At 41.8% G+C, this 13,282-nt stretch overlaps 1 protein-coding gene across 5 annotated transcripts in view; it reads left to right on the top strand.

The window, feature by feature from the left end:
* GRB10 (growth factor receptor bound protein 10) overlaps positions 1–13,282 on the top strand; it is a 359,795-nt gene that overhangs the window by 16,542 nt on the left and 329,971 nt on the right. The window contains exon 1 of one of the 5 annotated variants that reach the window (XM_039336400.1): positions 12,118–12,637. The exons of 3 other annotated variants lie outside the window; for them this stretch is intronic. The gene's annotated coding sequence lies outside the window, so the exon portion shown is untranslated. Of the gene's footprint in view, positions 1–12,117; positions 12,638–13,282 lie in introns of those variants that run through there. One more of the 5 variants, XM_039336396.1, reaches the window with a different exon arrangement.

The raw sequence follows: 13,282 nt of genomic DNA, 5'->3' as shown, positions 1-13,282 counted from the left end.
ATTGCTGAACATAGTATTAGAAAACTGCTGCAGATTGTTTATTGTTGAGCAATAAATATTATACAATACAATACATATTTTGTACAATAAAGATTTTGATCTTAAGTTGATTATAGTTTTAACCTGATTAAGGTCTCTGCTGCATTATCACTGAATGTTGTTTGTCCTTGTTGAAAAAGGAAAAAAAAAGCAAATTTGTCAATGATTCAAATATTGGGGAAGAAAAGAAAAGATGGGGAGGAAGAAGAAAAATATTCAGTTTATAAGCTCCTTTTTTGTCTTTCTGCTAATATACAACTTTTATAAACATTTGGGCCTCCTTCAAAGCCAGACCGTAAATGTTTGCTTTTGCCATGCTGCTTGAAATATTGTATGTATAAGAACCATTATACCATACATTTAGCCAAATTGCTATTGTGAATATATACTGTTAATTTTGCCATTGCTGTACGTTTTCCAAGTTCAAGTTACACAGAAATGTAATACTTAGAATAGAATAGAGCTGGAAGGGAGGTCTTCTAGTCCAGGGCTTTTCAACCTTTTCACCCATTGTACCACTTTTAGGGTATGGCAATATCTGAGTACCACCAGTTGCCTAGCAAGGTGTCAAAAACTTGATGACCCCCCCCCAAAAAGGAAAAAAGTGATGAAGTACAGGTAGTCCTCGACTTACAACATTTCGCTTAGTGACTGTTTGAAGTTACAATGGCACTGAAAAAAGTGCCCCCCCCCAAGCCAAGCAAGATACCTGCCTGCCTGCCCGGCAGCGCTCTTCCTCCTGTTCGAGGTTTTCATTGTTGTGAGCATTTCTGTTGAGAATTGGCAACGGGGGTAGGGTGGATGTTTGGTTTTTATTCCCCACCATGGGTGGTTGCAGCAGGTTTTGGTCACTTCACATGACCCTGGGACCATCATAAATATGAATCAGTTGCCAAGCATCTGAATGTAAATCACAAGATCCTGGAGATGCTGCAACATTCCAGCTGATTGGCCCTTCTTCTGGGCTCAGCAGAAGCGCCAGGATCAGTGCTGAGCTCCAGCTGGAGCCTGGCGCTGATCCTGGCACTTCCGCTGAGCCCTGACAGTCACTCAGGCTTGTGTGATGCTGCCACCAGTTCAGCTCTTTCCCCTACCCTGGATGGTCACGTACCACCTGCCAGGTGCCAAGGTACCACAGGTGGTACCTGTACCACTCGTTGAAAAGCCCTGTTCTAGTCTAGCCTCCCTGCTCAAGCAGGAGAACCTATATTATTTCAGACCAGTGACTGTCTAGTCTCTTCTTAAAAACCTCCAGTGATTGAGCGCCTGGGATTTCTGAAGACAAGCTGTTCCACTGGTTAATTGTCCTTAAAGCAGGACAATTTAATACTGCGACCCCCCCAACCGGTCGTAAGTTGAGGACTACTCAACCGGTCGTAAGTCAAGGACTACTCAACTGGTGCAGCACCGTTTGCAGAATGGGACTTTTGGCGGGCTCAGCAGGGCAGAGACAGCCCGGACAATTCCTATTGGCTTTTGAAAGCCAATAGAATTAGACTCTATTCAAGAGAGTCTATTCTATTGGCTTTCAAAAGCCAATAGAATAAAAGGGAGTAGCACAGCTAAGGAAAAGGGGGAAAAAATGGCGGACTGCGTTGTTTGGCGACCCCCGTGAAATGGTCGTTCGACCCCAAATGGGGTCCCGACCCACAGGTTGAGAACCGCTGCCTTAAAGCATTGCCCTCTGGTGCTTTGGTGAATAATGTGACCCCCTCTTCTTTGTGGCAGCCCCTCAAATACTGGAATACTGCTATCATGTCACCCGTTTCTTCTTTTCTTTAGACTAGCCAAACCCAACCCTACAGCAATTCTTCATATGTTTTAGTCTCTAGGCCTTTGATCATTTTAGTTGCTCTTCTCTGCACTTTTCCCAAAGTCTCAACATCTTTTTTTGTAGTGTAGTGACCAAAATTGGTTGAGTATTCCAGGTGTGGTCTTAATCAGATATTGCCAACATCATATCTTTCTTCCAGTATTGGATGACATATATTCTCTCTGTGAGCATGGATCTAATTAAACTGCAATGATTCTTCCCCCCTGCCCCCCAAGGTTATTTCTAGACTCAGAAAAAACTCTTTGATAATTGGCTATTATTTGATAAGTGGCTATTTTCTGGCTGTATTGAACACAATAAACCCAAGAAAAGAGTTTCAAGTTTGAGTTAAAAGTATGTAGCAATAGCAAATAGCAAAGATTATAGCCAATGTAATGCTTTCTGCAGATGTCCAAATCAGAAAAAGTACAATGCAGGGTGTCTACTCTTACTTTATTATTCATCATTATGTGAAAACTACTGGAAGAAAAAGTTTGAGGCAAATATTGTAATAAAGAAATAGCAAAATTCATAGAGAGGAATATAAGCTGAAATATTATACAGATGATGTAATACTAATCACTACAGAAACAGAAAAGGCAATAAAAGATAGTTGAAAATAATAGTTTTGGAGAATTCTCCGGATATAAAATCAATCTTGAAAAAACAAAAGTAATCGTAATATATTTAACACAAAGGAGAAATCAGTCTTTGGAGGAGGAATTTGGAGCTCAGATAACCCATTTGCTGAAATACTTTGATTTTCATCTGATAGGCAACAGTTAAGAAATACATCTAATAACTGTTAAATTATTGTAAGAGCTCAAAAGGGGCCTTGAAAGGGAAGGAATTTAGGACCAGTTGCAGTTATTAAATGAACATGTTACCAAGATAAACTATTCCACATGTGCCAGTGAGAATTTCAGAGAAAACTTTACGGAAATGAAAAGAAACTGTCTGTAAATGTATATTTACAGAATCAGAATGGGGAAAGACCCAGAGTTAAATTAGAAAATTTACAAAATATAAAAGGCACCTTTGTTCCCTTTCCCAACTTTACATTGTATCACAAAGCAAGTTGCTTGTTGTGGATATGACTGAATAAAATCCCCAAATAATTGAATGGCAGTACTGTAAAATGCCAGCTCAGCCAATGGATTTCATAGATTTGATAGGTACTGAAATGTAAAGGTGGATAAAAATTTAAAAATATATACTGTATTATTAGCCAAAGTTTATAAATGTATGGAATTCTACAAAGGGAATAATAAACCCAACAATTTCATCTCTAGCATTTCGCATAAATACTTTCCATGTTGGAGATAATGATGGTTAGAAAAATATAGTTGCATATGCAGGCATGGTTCATTCAGATTGTACAAATAGATTAATAGAGCAATAACTACACAGTGAATACTTTGGTAGTATTTTAAGAAAATTTATCTGGTCATGGAGATATAGATTCTGCTTTGTCTTAGTTCTATTTTTTCAATTCATTCATCAATACGGTTATTTGTTTTAGTATGGTTTTCTTTGTGTTTGATGCTAAAGAAATAAACAGTCTTTTAAACATTTTTCTTGAATTCCATACTCTAAGTCAGGGATCCCCAACCTCCAGTCCATGGACCAGTACGGGCCGTGGCATGCCAGCAACCGGGTTGCAGAAACAAGCAAAGCCCCATCCATAGGATGCAGGCAGCACACAAAACCACGCCCCCTCTGGTCCGCAGGAAAACCTCTCTCCATATAATCGGTCTCTGGTGCCCAAAAGGTTGGGGATCTCTGCTCTAAGTAAAGAAAAATCAATAGTTCGATTGTTTAGAGCAGGCATATCAAACTTGTGATGTCACATGATGTGTGACATATCGCGACTTTTCCCCCATTGCCAGCAATGGGTTGGGTGCAGTTTTGGTTTGACCCATTCGGTCTGCGGGCCAGCAGTTTGACCGGCCTGGTTTAGAGGAAATTGCTTAATTTGTGTTAATATCTCAACTAAATAACTTATTACAGTAATAATAAATCATTAACCTCAATTTGAAGATTTCCTTGAGATGTAATTTTGACATCTATAAATTTAATTAACAATCATCTGGAAATGTAACATATCTATCATTGAGCAAGTTTCATGAATAGAAGATTAATAAATTCTTTTTTTCCTCTAAATTTATTTTTATTCAAAAAGTTTAAACTCCAAAAAAGAAAAAGAAATTTTACAAAAAGATAAAATTAGACAAAAACATACATACGTTGCCCCTCAGTTGAATACTGATAAATATATTACAACAATGATAACTTCCTCCCCTTGTGAATCAGGCCCAAGATTTATAAACTTCTACATTTATTTGTAATCAATTTGACCTGGTATACATCTTTATATTATATATATATATAATTATATGTAATTTTTGACAGAATAGTTAATAGGGAAACCAACAGCAAAGTTAAGCTTCAAACCCTGTGTTAACAATGTTATTGTAATTGACTTGTAGAAAGTCTATAATGGCTTCTTATCTACTACAGACCACCACATCTCTGATCCATCCAGAATCAAATATCTTCATCTGTTTCTATAACAAGTTTTATAACTTTTCCTTAAGATTTTATTTGAGAACTTTTCCAACAATTGCATCTCATTTCCCAGAATCTTTGTTGTAAATATCTCTGCAGCACCCATTGTTCAGGAAGTCTCTTTGTAAGCAAAAACACATCATTTCTTGTAAATTGTTGCCTGGTTAAATATAATAAATCCATTCTTTAAACCCCTACACTCCGCTGAAGCTGTTAGTTAGCCTGGTAACAAAACGTTTGGAAACCAACCTACAAGATCAGAGAATGAACCTTCATCCTCACTGTTGTGTCCTGGGTTTGCTGAAGCAAGTCAGCAGGCCCAGAAATGTTGCAAATGGTCCTGGGCAACCTAAAAGCTGCTCGGGACTAGACTGGTTGGCGCCAGTCTTGCGCGCAGGCACAAGGTACGAAAAAAGGAAACTTGTGATTGGATGTTTGGGAAACTATAAAAGGCCTGTGAGCCTGTTGGTTTGCTGAGTAGTGTTGTGGAACAAATAAAAGAAACAACTTGGTTAACAACTTGTCTGTCGCTTCAATGCCGCGAACCCCAATACCCCAATACATAAAAGTGGCGACGAAGGTGGGATCGCTGCAAAGAAGAAGACAACTCAAAGAACCTAGCCTCTACAAAAAAGCTGGAAACTGGGAAGTCGGCACCCAGATCTGCACTCACCTGCCAGTATGCAAACGCTGGAGATGGGTTTGGCAAACGGGCCTCTTCCCAGCCGGAGTTGCAGCGAGGCTAAGAGAAGCTAGCAATGTCAAAGATCGGCCAGTTGTCAGAGTTCAATGTGTCTCACCTGGAGCGCTGGAACTCTTACGTGGCCCAGGTAGAAAACTACCTGCAAGTTAACCAGATTCAAGAAGACGGTTTGAAGACAGCAACCCTGCTGTGCGTCTGCAGTCAGGACACTTTCGACGTGGCTGAAAATTTAGTAGCTCCTGCACCGCTTGAGTCTGTAACCTACACAGACCTGAAGATCATGTTGAAGGATCACTTTCATCTGAAGCTATCTGTAATTGCTTGGAGGCGCACTTTTGAGCAAAGGGACGAGAAGTCTGGTGAGTGCTGCGGAATTCATCGCTGCCTTGAGACAAGCTGCCAGGCCTTGTGAATTCAAGGACCTGGAAGAATGCTTAAGAGACCGTTTCATCTGCGGTCTTAGAAGCAGAGAGCTGCAACAAAAAAATCTTTGTTAAAGCTGAAGTCATCTTCCAAGATGTCTTGCGTGAAGTTGCAGCTGAAAAGGCAGCAGGTGGCACTGTGAAGGCTTTGCGGCTCGCAAGAAATGCTCCAGCAATTGCAACCATCCATCGAGAGGATGCCCAAGAAGTTCAAGATCTGGGCCCGGAGGAAGAGGTGGATCGACTGCACCAGCCTGCAGCACGACGGCCATGAGAGAAGCCAGACAAGGTCCCAGCAGCTCTTCAGTGTCTCGGATGGGGTGGATGCCACAAGCGAACAGACTACCGGTTCCGCTCCGCCATTTGCCGGGCATGTGTTAAGCAAGGCCACATTGCCTCCATCTGTTTGGGTCACCAACAGGTGCAACCATGGGAAGAATTCCTTCAGAAAGGTACCAGGGTCCCCAGCCAACATAGGGTGGGTTTCTGCGCGTTGCGTAGAAGCATTTTGCAGACAGGGACACACAAGCCCCTTAAGAAGAAGCTTCGTGTTGATGTGAAGCTACAAGGGGTTCCCTTGTCAATGGAGCTGGACACTGGGTCTGCTCTATCGATCATTTCACACACTACCTTTAAAATGATTTGCAGCACTAGTGGCCTTAGAGTCAAACTCAGGCCATCAAATTTAATCCTCACGGATTTTCAAAATTCAAGGGTCAATGTATTTGGAGAAGCTACGCTCAAAGTGCAGCGTAAGGATTTCCAGGGTCTATTAGATGTGGTGGTTGTTGGGGGTGAGCGTATGAGTCTAACTGGACTTGCGTGGTTCAAGGCCTTAGGAATCCAAGTAACTGGCATAAATAGTCTGCAAACTACAGGCTTTGCAGAAGTCTGCAACGAATTTGCAGATGTGTTTATCTCAGGGCTTAGGGCCTACAAGGGGCCTCCCATTTCCTTGCAATTAAACCCAGCCATCACATCTGTTAGAATCAAGCCCAGGAGGGTGCCATTCGCCTTAAAGGGCAAGATTGATGCAAAGCTGGACAAGCTGCTCCAGCAGGGCATCTTGGCACCAGTGGACTCAAGTCCATGGGGAACTTGCATTGTGATGCCTTTAAAAGCTAACAGGGAAGTCTGAATTTGCACGGACTACAGATGCACCCTGAATACAGCTTTGCAACAACAGGCATATCCTGTACCGGTAGTAAGTCATATTCTGGCCTCCCTTAAAGGGGGAAAGCTGTTTGCAAAGCTTGATTTAGCACAGGCCTATCAACAATTACCTGTTGACGAAGCAACTGCGGAGGTCCAAACAATAGTGATCCATAGGGGCACTTTTAAGGTAAAGAGATTACAGTTTGGGGTGAATGTTGCTCCTGGTATATTCCAGAGCATCATGGAGGGCACGCTCAGGGGAATACCTGGGGTTTGCCCCTACTTTGATGACCTCCTCATTGCAGGGGAGTCATCACAAAATTTGGCAGAAATGTTAAGGGCTGTATTGTTGAGGTTCCGCCAAGCAGGCCTCAAATTGAAAAAAGACAAATGCAAGATTGGAGTCACTTCCACAGAATTTCTTGGATTTAGAATAGATACCCAAGGCATCCACTCTGCACAATCCAAACTGAAGGCCATTCAGTAGGTCCCAAGTCCCAAGTCTAAAAGTGAGCTTCAGGCTTTCTTGGGACTCCTCAATTTCTATCACACATTTCTTCCACATAAGGCTGCAGTGGCTGAGCCGTTACACCGGCTCTTAGATAAGCAAGCTCCTTGGCAGTGGACTAAAGTCCATGACAAGAGCTTTAAGGAGGTTAAGGCCTTGCTCTCATCAAATGCCATATTAGCGCATTTTAATGAGCAGCTGCCTGTGTGCATCGCATGAGATGCATCCCTTTATGGGGTGGGAGCAGTACTTAGTCACCTGAAGGCTGATGGGACACAAGTCCCTATAGCCTACTACTCAAGGACTTTGTCATCTGCAGAACGTAATTACGCTCAGATTGACAGAGAGGCCTTGGCCATAGTGGCTGGTATAAAGAAATTTCATGATTTCTTATATGGCCGCCACTTCACGGTCTATACAGACCATAAGCCACTGCTGGGTTTGTTTACTGCTAACAAACAAACCCCACACATCATTTCCCCATGTATGCTGAAGTGTCCATTTTCCTGTCAGCATATGACTACATGCTTATTCACAAACCTGGGAAAGAAATGGGCCATGCAGATGGCCTCAGTAGGCTACTTCTCATACAAATAGAGGCAGATCCCGCCCCTGCTGTTCATATTCTCTCTATTCAGGAGCTGCCTGAATCTCCCCTCAATGCGAGGGACGTGGCTTCAGAAACTGCCACTGATCACACGCTTACACATGTGCTGACATGGGTGTTGTCATGATGGCCTGACACATATCCAGAGGCTGCATTTCAAAGCTTCTGGCAAAGATGGGTCCATAGCAGGAGGGGTGCCAGCTACCCTAGCCACTTTACCAGTACACCTCTCTCTGGGCAAACATGACGAAGACATAACGTTCGTAGTGACCCCAGGCATGGAATGCCCGATGATCCTAGGGATGGAATGGTTAAAAAAATGAAACTCCTGGGTGAATTGGAGGACAGCAGAAATCAAATTCCCAAAAGCGGACCCTGTGGACTTAAAATCCCAAGGGGAGCTACCAAAATTAAGAACAGAAAAAGCATCCATGGGAGAGGAAAAGGGACTACTAGAAATACCAGAGGAATACAGAGATCTTGCTGAAGTTTTCAGTGAGGAGAGAGTGCATGAGCTCCCACCCCACCGACCCATGGACTGTGCCATTGAATTCAAGCCTGGGGCAGAATTCCCAAAACCCAGATTATACTCCGTGAGCCCAAAGGAGAAGGAAGAAATGGAAAGATTCATAAAGAAAAACCTAGAAAGGGGGTTCATTGAGCCAGCCAAGCCTAAAGTGGCTGCCCCGGTCCTCTTTAGAGAGAAGAAGGACGGCTCTTTACGCTTACACATGGATTATAGGTCCCTGAATACAACCAGTGAAAGCAACCTATGCCCTCTGCCCCTCATGAAGGACATGTTGTCACACCGCTCGAAAGGCAAATCTTTTTCTAAACTAGACCTAAGGAAAGCTTACTATCGTGTGAGAATTAAGGAAGGGGATGAATGGAAGACTGCATTTAACTGCCCAATAGGGTGCTACCAATTCAAAGTCTTGCCATTTGGATTACAAGGGGCCCCCATAGTATTTATGCAATTAATCAATGACGTTCTAAGAGAGCACCTATTTAAGGGGGTCCTGGTTTATTTAGGCGACAATCTTATGTTCACTGAATCAAAAGAGGAACATGTCAACCTAGTCAAAGCAGTTTTAAAGAAACTGTGAGCCACCCACCTATATGCCAAACTCCCAAAATGCGAATTCCACCAGGAAAGGATAGACTACCTAGGTTATCGCATATCCCCCCCAGGGCATTGAAATGGACCCAGAAAAGGTCAGAGCAGTATTAGAATGGGCACCACCCTGCACAGGAAAGCTTTTCTGGAAAAGTTTTATTTAGCTTATGAGTAAAATTTTAGATTATTATTAATAGTTTAAGATGGTTGAATTTATATTATTTTTAGTATTATGGTTTAATTATATTATTATTTATGTTTTAATTTGTATATTATCTTGAAAAGGAGTTAAAGTATGTTATGGATTTGATCTCTAATATAGTTGGATAATGTTAGTAGATTATGATTGTTTATTTTTAACCCTGTAATCAGCTTTGGGAAGTGGGGGAGGGGGGAGGGGTGGGAGGGATTTGGGATATATATTGTATAAAATTTTTAAAACTTTCAATAAAAAAAAGAAAGCAACTGCAAAGTTTCCTGGGCTTCGCAAACTTTTACCGCCAATTCATTCCCTCATTTACCCAGATAGCCCTGTCCCTCACAAACTTACTAAAAATGAAGGGAGCATCCTCAGTAAAACCTAGCCAGGCACTAACATGGACAATGGAGTGCCAAGCAGCATTTGAGAGATTAAAGAGACTTTTTTCTGCTGAACCAGTACTGAGGCACCCAGACATGCATAAGCCCTTTGTAATACAGGCAGATGCAAGTGAGGTGGCAGTGGGGGCTTTACTATTACAAGAAAACGATGAAGGGGTATTGCAACCCTGTGCATATACATCTAAGAAACTCACGGAAACAGAACAGCGTTGGCCCGTGTGGGAGAAAGAGGCATACGGGATACGTTGGGCATTACTCATGTGGTGCCAGTTCCTTGAAGGCAACAAAATCCCTTTCCAGGTGTGGACAGACCACAAAAATTTGGAAGGCCTGAAAACACCAGGAAGCTCAACCCCAAGCAAGCCCGCTGGTCCCAGCATTTTCACCAGTTCCAATTTATGCTCAAGCATTTGCCAGGGGGAAAGAACTTCTCGCATGCCCCAATATAACAGCACGTGAACCACCGACTCTCAACAGATGATGGTAGAATCACAACTGGCAGCGCCAGTAACCACCAGAGCCCAAGCTAAATTAAAGCCACAACTGGGCAGCCAAACCGGAATTGAATTCCGGAAAAGTTTGGAAACAGATGAATGGTTCCAGAAAAATAAACACGTGTGCGCCATGATAGACGGGCTACCTTGGGTGGGAGAAAAGTTATATATACCAACAACCCAAAGAGTAACTTTCATGCAGCTTTGCCACGACACAAAATCAGCAGGGCATTTTGGATTTGTAAAAACATTACACTTAATTAAATGGCAATTTTGGTGGCCATCCATAAAAAAGGACATAGAAAGTTACGTGGCCAGCTGCCCAAAGTATGCAATTAAAAAGAGGTTGCAAGGGAAATTGCCTGGACTGTTACAAACAGTGACAAATCCCTCAGCCCCCTGGAGGGAAATAGCCATGGATTTTATAGTGGATTTACCAGAAAGCAATGGGAATACTGTTGTCTGGATGGTCACAGACTTGTTTTCCAAACAGGTGCACTTTATCCCTTGCCAAAATATTCCCACCGCAAAAGTCTTAGTGAAAGTTTTCATGCAGCATATTTACAGATTGCATGGGGCACCCCAATGCATCCTCTCTGATAGGGGAGTGCAATTTACGTCTGCATTTTGGAAGGAATTTTTATTCCTCTTAGGGACCACTCAGGGACTGACATCTAGCCATCATCCACAAGGAGATGGACAAACAAAACGTTGTAACTCAGTATTTGAGCAATATTTAAGATACTTTATTAATTTCCAACAGTCCGATTGGACGGACCTACTCCCTTTCTCAGAAGTTGCCTACAATAATGCAGTCCACTCCAGCACAGGTTACACTCCTTTTCACATAGCCACCAGTCACAGTTTCAACCCCATGCCTGAACTAACCCCAAACTAACCGGCGATCCCATCACTGAAAGAATAGATGGAACAATTACAAAACACCTGGCCAATAGTTAGAAAAGCAGTAGATGAAGCTAGGCAGGTATACAAAGCATAAGCTGATAAAAAAAGGGTTGAGTCTACACAAAATATCTAAAGTCCCTACAACCCTGTAAAAAAGTTGGACCAAAATATATAGGACATTTTCCAATTAAAAGAATCATAAACCCAGTAATAGAAGAATTTGAATTACCCAAAAATCTTAGGCAAATACACCCAATTTTTCATTGCAGCTTGCTGAAAAGAGAGCATCAGTCATCGTTACGGCCAAAAATCCCCCCCTCACCTCCAGTCATGGTGGAGGGCGAACAACACTTTGAGATAAAGGAAATCCTAGATTCTAGGAGATATCATGGAGCAACTTAGTACCTAGTAGCATGGAAACACCTCCCTGCCTCACAAAATGAGTGGGTCCATAAATGTCATGTCAGAGCCCCGAAGCTATTAAAGAAGTTTCACACAGAGTATCCTAATAAGCCAGACTAACTTTTATACCTGTTTTGTTTTCTTTTCAGGTTGATCTATCTTATTTTTAAGGGGGCAGGATGTCAGAATCCAATTATATTTCATCTCTAGTTATCAACTATGGAAAATCCCATTTCTGCCCTCTCTTGATTCTGTCATACTACGAAGGGGAAGGGGGATGAGCAAAGGGGTTTTATGGCTCTCACTTCCTTTGTTACAACTTCAAAGGGACTGAATGTGGATATCACCAAAAGGACTAACCATAACAATAGGGCCCATCAGCTTTCATCTACCTCTCTCTGAAGTCTCCCTTCCGCTGGTTGTGAGGATAAAGGGGGTGGAAATGTAATGCCTGGGATTGTCGCTGGGAGGATGGTGGGGTGGGAGGCTGCTTCGGACCACTTAAAACCTTGAATGGGAGGGCTTGGGCCCCAGGTCCTGTCTAGAACGCCTACAACCATCTTCTCTGAATAAAGATGCCTGTGGGAAGAAATATTCCAAGAGTTCTGTCTTCTTAAGATGCAAAGTGGGGTGGGTCCTTATACCAGTTATGATTTTGGAGAGTGTTTTGTTTTAAGTTAACCTCATTATTTATAAAAGTATTTTGCCTGTGTGCTGGGCAGAGAAATTCCACTTTTCCTGGCTGGGGAACAAATGTATTGGTGTGTATAGTTGTGCGTTTCATCCAGGGGGGAGAGATGTTGTGTCCTGGGCCTGCAGAAGCAAGTCAGCTGGCCGAGAAATGTTGCGAATTGTCCCAGGCAACCTAAAAGCTACCTGGGACCAGACTGGTTGGCAGCGGTCTTGCGCGCAGGGGCAAGGCGCGAAAAAAGGGAACTTGTGATTGGATGTTTGGGAAACTATAAAAGGCCTGTGAGCCTGTTGGTTTGCTGAGTAGTATTGTGGAAGAAATAAAGAAAAGAACTTGGTTAAAAACTTGTCTGTCACTTCAATGCTGCAAACCCCAATACATAAAACTCATCATTCTTCAAAGTTGATTTGGCTGGCCAAGAAAGTTTAGTCCATTGCTCATCAATTTCATTATCTCTGAATTTCTTGTATTTGTGCCCCTTTCAGCCTTTTTGACCCAGCCTGCAATTCTCAGAACAAGCACTTTCACCTTCACATCTAGCAGCACCAAACCATTTGATTTGCAAGTCCATCAGACTGCAAATCAAGTCCAACTACTATTCAATGCTTTTGAGTAAGTCCTGGGATTGATTTATAACTGTTGCTGATCTAATAAAAATGTTTTATTAAAATTTTCAAATAAAGCTTGTAAGTTAGAGATAAAATATTTTTCTAAATATTTCCCAGAGAGCTTTATCTCTTTTTATATACATTTTAAAGACAAATAGTTCTTTCTTTCAAAGACCAGAAAAGCAGATATACCATAACAAAATGTCCACAGAGAAAAGTTGAGATAAAATTTCCCAGAATAAAAAGGAATTATAAGAAAAGGAATTTTCCCATTAAAAGTTGTTTTAAAAAAATAAAACTTGAGTTTTTGAAAAACTAATAAAAACAAAATCCTTATATTAAAATCCAGTACAGGTAGTTCTCGACTTACAAACACAAGTGAGCCCAGAATTTCCGTTGTTAAGTATGACATTTGTTAAGTGGTTTTGCCCCATTTTATGACCTTTATTGCTAGAGTTGTTAAGTGAATCACCACAGTTGAAAAGTTAGTAACACAGTTCTTAAGTGGGTCTGGCTTCCTCATTGATTTTGCATTTCAAAAGATTGCAAAAACTGATCACATGACCTTGAAAGGAACGACAATAGTCATAAATATGAGTCAGTTGCCAAGCATCTGAATGTTGATAATATGATCATGGAGATACCACAA

This window comes from Crotalus tigris, unplaced genomic scaffold (genome assembly GCF_016545835.1).
Source record: "Crotalus tigris isolate CLP2741 ecotype Arizona unplaced genomic scaffold, ASM1654583v1 scf7180000017666.379230911805:20528666, whole genome shotgun sequence".
NCBI classification, from domain to species: Eukaryota; Metazoa; Chordata; class Lepidosauria; order Squamata; family Viperidae; genus Crotalus; species Crotalus tigris.
Note: the sequence above shows the minus strand (reverse complement) of the source record. Positions and strands in the feature narration are given on the sequence as shown.